This window comes from Saccopteryx leptura, chromosome 1, assembly GCF_036850995.1.
Source record: "Saccopteryx leptura isolate mSacLep1 chromosome 1, mSacLep1_pri_phased_curated, whole genome shotgun sequence".
NCBI lineage: Eukaryota > Metazoa > Chordata > Mammalia > Chiroptera > Emballonuridae > Saccopteryx > Saccopteryx leptura.
The window spans coordinates 163,196,649-163,206,014 of NC_089503.1; positions in this window are offsets into that span (position 1 = coordinate 163,196,649).

Consider the following 9,366-nt stretch of genomic DNA (forward strand, 5'->3'; position numbering starts at 1 on the left):
ATTTTTCCCCTCAGAAACGTCCTTAGGTCTTGCTGTACCTTCTTCATGAAGGTTAGAGTGGGGCTCAGCCCAGCTGCACGAGCCTGGGAGGTGAGGGAGAGGTCATGAGGGAGAAAGAACAGTGCCCTGGACTGTCTGAGGACGGTCCTTGGAGACTCAGTCCACCTGCTGCAAGGTGGACTCTGGGCCTGGCTTAGCCACCAATTTGCTGTGTGATGTTGGACAGGGCATTTGCTCTCTCTGGGTTTCAGTTTCTTTGCCTGTAAAATGAGGGGGCAAGGAGTTGGTCTTTCTCAAAACTCCTTGTACACGAGTCACCCAGGCACCCCAAAGAGTTGGCTTCTGCTGTCTGGGGCAGGGCCTAGGATTCTGCATTTCTAAGAAGCACCTGCTGCTTTTGGAGCTGCGGGTCCTCCAGATCACAGCTTAGGGGAACGTCTCAGGGCACGTCTGTAATAGGCCACCAGCGCATCATCACTGCCGTCTCCAGGGTGCGGTTTGAAGAACAAACTGGGCAACGTGCTCAAGAGAGGTTTGCAAGCTGCGGAGATCCGCGGGGATGTCTGTGTTTTGGAAAGGTCTCCCATCATGTTGGAGACTTGGTATTTGGAGCCAAGGACTTGGCTCAGGATCTCTCACCAGCTCGGGACCCAAGGCATGTCTCCGAGCCTGTGAAGCGAGGGTGATAGGAGCGACCCCACAAGCTGGTTAAGAGAGTTCAATAAAATAAGATCTTCAAGAGCGGGCTTTCGGTCACCTTTCCTTCTCTCAGCTTTATGCCACTCACAGGACGGCAACGGTCAGGACGGCTGCTGCTTCGACCCTCATCTGTGCTTTTCCTTCTCATCCTGGAGTCCAACCTGCCATGATGCAATGGTCAGTCGATCCCCAGGGTCCCCTATGGTACCACTCATGTTCCTCCACTTTCCTACTCTCCTGGGGGCTAGACCAGCAGCTCCCTCTGCCAAGTCCCCTGAGAGCACAGGGCCACCCCCTGGGCCAGCCGGGGAACCTGTAATCTCCTGCCACCTGGAGTTTTTGTTTGAGTGGAAGGCAGGCCAGTTGGCTTGGGTCCGGGATCCAGGTTTCTTTTACCTTGGAAAACTTCCTGCTGCCCCAAGGTGCTTGGCTTTGGCGGAAGGGTGTCAGTCTCCATAGTGATGAGGTTTGTGGTGTCAGCATGCAGCAGGAAGCAGGGTGCCTGCTAGATGCTGGGGTGGGGGGTGGACAGGGGACACTCAGAGCTCTCAGGCCTTGAGGACAGGGACTTCTCCCCACATCCCACGCTAACACCTAGCATGAGCCCCTCACAGGGCGTGTAGCCCTCCGGGCAGACTGCCAGGGGTAGATCCCACCATGCAGTGAAATCTGGTGATGTCTAAACAGAACAATTACTCTAATTGTTGTTTTTGCTAAGGACACTGTCATCACTGGTCTGACAATGGGAGAGGCATGAGTCATCTATCTGTAGGGGCAAGGACAGAAGCCTGGGGGCAGCCCAGAGTCTAAGCCACTGGACAAGGGTTCAGAGGGATCCCAATGTCCAGCCCCATCCTGTTTGAACTTGGACCCATTACCATGCTCCAAGGCTTCGGGTCTCTGGCTTCATTTTTAGGTCTGAAGGTTTAAGTTTGTGGACATGTCAGGTTCCCATAACACACACCCAGAGTACAGAACTCACAGGCCCCTTTCTAATCCTGACAATGGTGAATCAATAACAGAATGCTAGCCGGACCTGATGATTTTGGGGGGGAACTGGGGTGCTTATTTATAACAACCTTTTTGTATTAATTCAAAGCCATCTGAGTGATAGAATCAAAACTGTTCAGCAGGGCTGTTCCTGCTGGGTCCAGGGGGCTCTCTTCCAGCTCCCTGCCCTATGGGCATCCCATGGTATCAGCAAGTGAGTTTTGCACACTGACCTCTACCCTGAGACCCCACTCCACTCCCCTCTCACTGACCCCAAAGATGCCCGGAGTCCTGGTGGTGGTAAGAACTCTGTCCCAGCCTGGGTATCGTCTTGGGAACCTGTTCATCTTTCCAAACAGAAACTCTGTCCTCATTAAAAATAACCGGGGAGTTATTTCCCCCACCCCCAGTGCCCACCCACCTGACATCCTGTCTTTCTGAATTGCACTATTCACAGTACCCGCACAGTACACATTCTTTGGTGACTGGCTTATCTCACGGAACGTAATGTCTTCCAGGCTCACACACACGTTTTGGCCTGTCTCAGCACCGCCTTCCTTTTCCGGGCTGAGTAATATTCTGATGTTGGTACAGACCTCCTTCTGTTCACCCAATTACACATGGATTGAAGCTCGGGTTGCTTCTACCTTTGGGTTGTTGTGAATAATGTTAGATGTGCAGGCATCTGTTTGAGTGCCTTCTTGCACAGTTTTTGGGGTCATACTGAGCCCCTTCTCTCTCTTCTAACTCCACTACTTCACGCATGTGCTCCCCTTACCTGGAACAGCCCCTGGACCTCTGTATTCTTGGTCCCACCATGGTCTCTCCTAAGCCCTGTTCCACTTTTGAAGGCCACTGTGGGGCTATATGTATAGTAGACAAGCACTGGCTTTGGGCTGGACAGAGGGCTATCCCCAGCACTGCACAGGGGACACAGCGGAGCTCTTGTCTCTGGGACGCCATGATTCTGTCTTGGAAAAATGATGGCAGGAGGGCAAGATTTACATGCATGAGGCAATCCAGGCAACAATAGGGGACAAATGTGATTCACCTGCTCTATTTCAAAGCTCACAGAGGGTGTGGATAGCACTGCTCCTGTTAGCATAAGCAAAAAAAAACAAAACAACGCAGCAGCTATAAAAATACCCACGGGGGCCAGGAGACGGGAGGCATGGTGTGTTTAAAAAGGAGGCAGAAGCCCTGGCCAGTTGGCTCAGTGGTAGAGCATCGGCCTGGCGTGCAGGAGTCCCAGGTTCGATTCCTGGCCAGGGCACACAGGAGAGGCGCCCATCTGCTTCTCCACCCCTCCCCCCCTCCTTCCTCTCTGTCTCTCTCTTCCCCTCCCACAGCTGAGGCTCCATTGGAGCAAAGTTGGCCCGGGCGCTGAGGGTGGCTCCATGGCCTCTGTCTGCCTCAGGCGCTAGAATGGCCCTGGTTGCAGCGGAGCAATGCCCCAGATGGGCAAAGCATTACCACCTAGTGGGCATGCCAGGTGGATCCCGGTAGGGCGCATGCAGGAGTCTGTCTGACTGTCTCCCCATTTCCAATTTCAGGGAAAAAAAAAAAAAGGAGACAGAGTCCAGCCTGGAAGACAACCTGCTGAGCTAAAAACAGAACCAGATTCCTCACCCACGTTCCTGTGTTGTAGAGAGCATATTAATTGCGGCATGTATTCAGGCTAGATTATTGTACGACTGGGTGAAGTGAAGACAGTGTTTACATATGACTGGGTGAGGTGAAGACAGCATGCGGCTTAGGGAGACAAACCGAGGACTAAATAAATCGCTTCTGTGATAATAAAAGAGTTAGAAACAACAGTGAGGCTGACTATAGAATGGGCACCAAAGCTCCCAAACACTATAATTGATGCCGAGAAAAAGAGAAAGAGAGAGAGGTAGAAGCAATTGAAGAGGAGAGAGGAGTTTGGAGGATGAAAAACAAGGAAAAAAAGCTGACCTAAGGATAATTAATATTATTAAATGTGGAAAGCCAAACAAAGAAAACAGAAAAGGTATTCGGGGATACGGTGCAGAAAAGTTTTCTTTTGGATGAAGGAAGGGCTGAATTTACCGATGGAAGAGGCCCGTGATAACCCAGAAAAAGAGAACACCTGATATTGGGGCACAGACTGAGTTATTGGACTTCAAACTCTAAAGAATTTCCCAGGCATCCAGGAAGAGAGAATCAGGTTATTCATTACAAGAGGGAAGACTCAGGTTAGCCTTGGACTTTCTCACCATTGATGACGGAAGACCATGAAGTGACGTCCACAAAATACAGAGACAAAGGACCGGACCAGGGACCCACAGAAGCATCCCCAAGAGCCTGCTTTAAAAATACTAGGGGATGAGGCCCTGGCCGGTTGGCTCAGAGGTAGAGCGTCGGCCTGGCATGCGGGGGACCCGGGTTTGATTCCCAGCCAGGGCACATAGGAGAAGTGCCCATTTGCTTCTCCACCCCTCCCCCTCCTTCCTCTCTGTCTCTCTCTTCCCCTCCCGCAGCCAAGGCTCCATTAGAGCAAAGATGGCCCGGGCGCTGGGGTTGGCTCCTTGGCCTCTGCCTCAGGCGCTAGAGTGGCTCTGGTGGCGGCAGAGCGACGCCCCGGAGGGGCAGAGCATCGCCCCCTGGTGGGCAGAGCATCGCCCCTGGTGGGCGTGCCGGGTGGATCCCGGTTGGGCGCATGCGGGAGTCTGACTGCCTCTCCCTGTTTCCAGCTTCAGAAAAATACCAAAAAAAAAAAAAAAATACTAGGGGATGATAAGAATCAGAAAACCAAGAACAATTCAAGCAGAAGAACTCAGAAAGAGAGAACTCAGAGAAAAAAGGACCGGTGGATAGAGTTGTTACCCAGCAGAATACAAACGTTTAAAACTCCCCCTATTATTCTGTAAGCAAGAAAAATCAGATGGATGCACAAAGGAAGGAGCGTAGTGCAGGGTGCTAATCACCCAACTGCCGTACCGTCTATGATAAAAGCATAGTTTTTATTATTATTATTAAATCAATGAGTACACCACTTGAAGTGGATTTTGAAAAATCATTTATTCTCTTATCTCTGGAGGGATCTTACAGGTACAAATGTCTCTTGTGCTTAAGAAACATTTTTTCCAAGACAGAATCATGCCTTCAGCTTTCTTTTTCTTTTTGTTTTACAAGTACAAATAAATGTAACTGTTTCCATATTTTAAAAGCATGGAACACAGAATCCCACTCTTATACACTGATTCTGCTTGTCCTGTTTATCTGCCTCCCCGTCTGGGTTGCTGCTTAGAGACACCTGAAGACTCAGGCTCACCAAATATCCACGCTGGTTATTTTTGGGCAGTGCGGGCTAGGGTGACATCTTACTTTCTACTGGTAGATTTCTATGTCATTTGAATTTTTATAATAAGCCTGTGCCATTTTGATTTAAAAAAAATCATCCAACTCATGATCTGGAAAAAGAAAAGCCTCCCATAAATGCAGCCAAAGGTGAGTCCTAGAGCAGAGAGGGCAGGTGCCACGGGCTGTGGAAGGAACGCGTTGCTTCCTCCTCGGAGCTCGGTGGACGGCTGACCACAGGTTGTGGATACAGGAGGAGTGGGAGGAGGTGGGGTTGGAGCTGGACCTTGAGAGAAAGGAGCAAGACTGCAGAGCATGTGTTTGGCCAGGTGATTTATGGGTCATCTTCCTGAACCTTCCAAGTTCTGCAGGATACGTAATATCACATCCATTTTATAGATGAGGGACTGAGGCCAGAGAGAGAAAGTAAGTAGAGGAGAGGACAAGCAGAGCACAGGGCACAGAGCACAGAGCACAGGACAGATGTGGACCCAGTGCAGTAGGGAGCCAACCTGCCGTGCTGGGACCTGGCCTCCCAGGCAGAAGCCGAATGGCACTCCGAGGGCTGTGTGTGAGGAAAGATCTTGAGGCGGGTGTCACATGACAGGGACTGCCATCAGAAAGAGAGCCTAAGGGTGAGGAGGCTGGACGGGGCAGGGGGCAATGACTCCTGGTCTCTGGGACCAGCCCCCGACTGGGCAGTGCCTGGCTGAGCAGCAGCTCCTCCATGGAGGTCCCCAAGCCCACAAGAGGAGAGGCCAGGGAGACCGAAGCCACAGAGCAGACAGAGGTCATGGTGGTGACTACACCCACTGGGCCCTCGGGGCATGGAGGCTCCGGTCTCCAGCAGAGGCCATGCGTGGCACCTTTGGCCTCCCAGCATCATTAAGTCATTAATTACCTAGCAAGTGGCAATAAAGTGGCCTCAGTCTTCCTCATCTACCGCTGAGACCTGGGCCTTGGGACCCACAACCCATGGGCTGGGTTCTGAGCCAGTGACTTTGCTGTATCTGGGTTTCGCCAGTCCAGGTGATCAGCACCCGGACAGCAGTCACAAGGAATGTGTCTGACCCTCGGCATGGCCTAACAAGGGTGGGTCTGGAGCGGGGGCTGCTAACACATGGGGGTCCTGGGCAATGTTTGAACTCCAGCCTCGCTGTCAATGCCCCGGGAAAGAGCAGGGTGTTCAGTTCCCTAGCTCCCAGCTTCCCGGACCCTGTGGGCCAGGTAGACATCATGCCAGGGTGAGGGGAACCCTGAGCTGTGGGCAGAGCTCGGAGACCAGGGTGAGCAGACTCAGCCTGGCCCCTTGGAGCTCGGCAGGGCTGTCTTAAGCCCATGGGAGCCTCTGCCACAACCAGGACCCCCAGAGAACCCTCTTCCAGGGCAAGTGCAGGGAAAACACGTTAGTTAAGAGAAGGCTGCTCCTGGTGCAGAGGTTGGAGGAGGTGGAGGAACAAAGGCAGTCAGGACAGAGACCCTGCCAGCAGGTGGCTCCACACGGAGGACTCTTGGGATAGGGGCAGGTACTGTGTCCCCATTTCTATACCTTGATCAAAATTTATCTAAGTGTGCGCTTGAGGGACGTGCCTTTGATTGTATGCAAAATGTGCTTCAGTGATTGATAAACTTATCAAGGGGGATAGGTTAGAGCAGTGGTCTCCAATCCCCGGGCTGCAGACTGGTACCGGTCCATGGGCCATTTGGTACCGGTCCATAGAGAAAGAATAAATAACTTACATTATTTCCATTTTATTTATATTTAAATCTGAACGATGTTTTATTTTTAATAAATGACCAGATTCCCTCTATTACATCCATCTAAGTCTCACTCTTGACGCTTGTCTCGGTCACGTGATACATTTATCTATCCCACCCTAAAGGCCGGTCCGTGAAAATATTTTCTGACATTAAACCGGTTCATGGCCCAAAAAAGGTTAGAGGGAGGGAATGAGGAACATGGGCAGCCACAGGCACAGAGGCAGCCTGGAAGACTGGATGGCGGCGTGGAGACAGGTGGCTCTTTGTCCTAGCCAGGGCCCCGATGGGGTGACGAGCTGGTTCTAGCCCAGAAGCCGAGGCCAGACCCCCCCACCTGTGTTTGCATGTTTTCCCAGAATCTGCCCCACACAGGCCTCGCTCCAGTGCAGGGGCTGCTCCGCGCCCCCCCCCCCCCACGGGGCCAGGCTCACTGCCTCCCCCCAGTCCCTTTCTGGTCCTCAGCCCCACCCTCAGGGCCTGGCTGTGAGGCTGAGAACAGAGGGAGGGTTTGTCCACCTGCAGCTCCATGTCCCTACAGTCCTCCTCCAGTGGATCTCCCTCCTCCCGAGGGCCACTGCTGGCTGGGGACATTGGGGGCAGCCACAAGACATGCGTAGCGCAGGTCTCTGGGGAGCCCCCAGGGACTGGGCTGCCCCCAACGACAGGGTGTGAGCTGCCAGTAGCTGGGGCGGCAGGCTGGGCGCTGTCTCATTGCTTGGGAAGCCAGAGCGAGCGCAGACAGCTCCCCTGACGCAGGCAGGGGGTGGGCAGGTGCGGTTGCCCAGGCGACAGCCAGCTCTCCCCAGGCTGTGCCTCTCCCACCCTGCAGCCTCCCAGGCTTAGATGTGGGGGAAGTCCCCTAGGGAGCACTCCTCCAGGGCATCCAGACCCCACAGCCAGCTGGGCCTGCCACTGGGCGGGGGTGGGAGGGGTGGGGGGGGGTGGACACAACAGGCAGCTTTTCTTGGCTCCATAATAAGAGGGCTCCTGGGGGGCCACTGCCTGGACGAGGCTATGCCCGGGGCAGGGGATTGGAAACCGCAAATTCCCTACCCCACCTCCCTGTGCCCAACTTGCCTCCTGCCCTTCTTACTCTCATGTAACTACCATAATGTGCCCGACAGGACCTGCCTTCTGGCAACATGACAAGCCCAGTCCCCCAGCTGCAGGGGGAGGCTGGCACCCTCCCACCAGAGGGGCCCCCCCGGGCAGGCTCAGCCCCAGGGGCTGGTGATGCTGCCAGGAAGGGCCACTCAGGGACCAACTCCCTCATCATTAAGAAAACAAAACCTCTTAGGGAGAGTGAAACTGGTAAACTCAGCAGAACTGGGGCCTTTCCCTCCCCAGCAAGCTGAGAAGTGGAGGGTGGAGGGCAGAGGGCGGAGGGCGGAGGGCGGGTCTTGCCTGTGCCTGCAGGGCCATCAGAGCGAAGGCCGTCCATCTGGGGCCCTGCTGCCCCTGCCGATGATCCAGCACAGGCGTTTGCTCCAGCCTTTGGACTAAGAGTGCACTGTCTGGGCTGAGGCTGCCGGCAGAGACGAACAGGACAACAGAGTGGGGGGGCACCCAAGTCTACTGCACTGTGGGTGTCAGACCTGCTCCTGGGCCGTGGTCCTGGCGGGTCCCCTGAGGAGGGACAACTGGAAGTGGGGGGTGTCGGGGCAGGATCCTGCCTTAGGGACTCCTGTGCATCAACTCCATGGCCCAGTCTGATCCAAGAGGGTGCCCTTGGGACCCCAGCCTGGAGCACAGGCCTCTGGGTATGGGGGCTGTTCGTGGGGCTGGGAAGAGTCGAGGAGGGGGACAGAGAGACAGGGCTGAGTTTCAGGAGCGTCCCCACAGGAGGAGAGCTCCACAGAGGACTGTGAGAGTGGGCTGCGGGGTCTGGGGCTTGGTGGGCCGGAAAAGGCTACCCTCTGGGGAGGCTGGAGCTGGCAGCAACGGCCCAGGGCGATGCCATCACTGCGCTGGGCGGAGCTTTCCCAAAGGCCGTGTGCGGGCAACTTCCCGCCAGGCTGCTCTGGCGGCATTGGCTGCTGCCAAGTGCTGGAGAAGCACCTGTCCCCTGCCCTTGGGGGCCCCACCCTCTGGAGCCTGGGCCCAGTCGGCGCCCCACATCCCAGGACCTCACCCGGGACACTATGTCCTAGGATGCAACAGTGCTATCAGCAGCCCAAGCCACACCCTGGGGTCCTCCCTCCTGGCTGGCCTGCCATCTCCCAGCTGAGGTGGGCAAGGGTGAGAGAAAGGGCCCCTTCATCTGTCCAGCAGATGTTGTGAGCCCCTGGCCAGGTCTGGCCTCAGTGTCCCCTCCCACCAGCTGTGTTCACTCCTTTTTGGCCATGGCTGCACCCCATCCTTGACGGAACACTCTGCAGTCCACCTTTCCATGCCATCTGAACCCTAGCCCTGAGGAGGTTCACCCTGGCTGTGCCCCTGCACCACCCCTTGACCTCAGGGAGACCCCAGGTTTGGACTCGGGAAGAAGAGGGGAGGGTCTGCTCTGGGCCTGGCATCCCGTGTCCAGCAAGGCAGGGTGGGGGGCAGTCTAGTATCTGGCTAAGGTCCAGGAGGGATGGTGATGCTGAAGAGAGG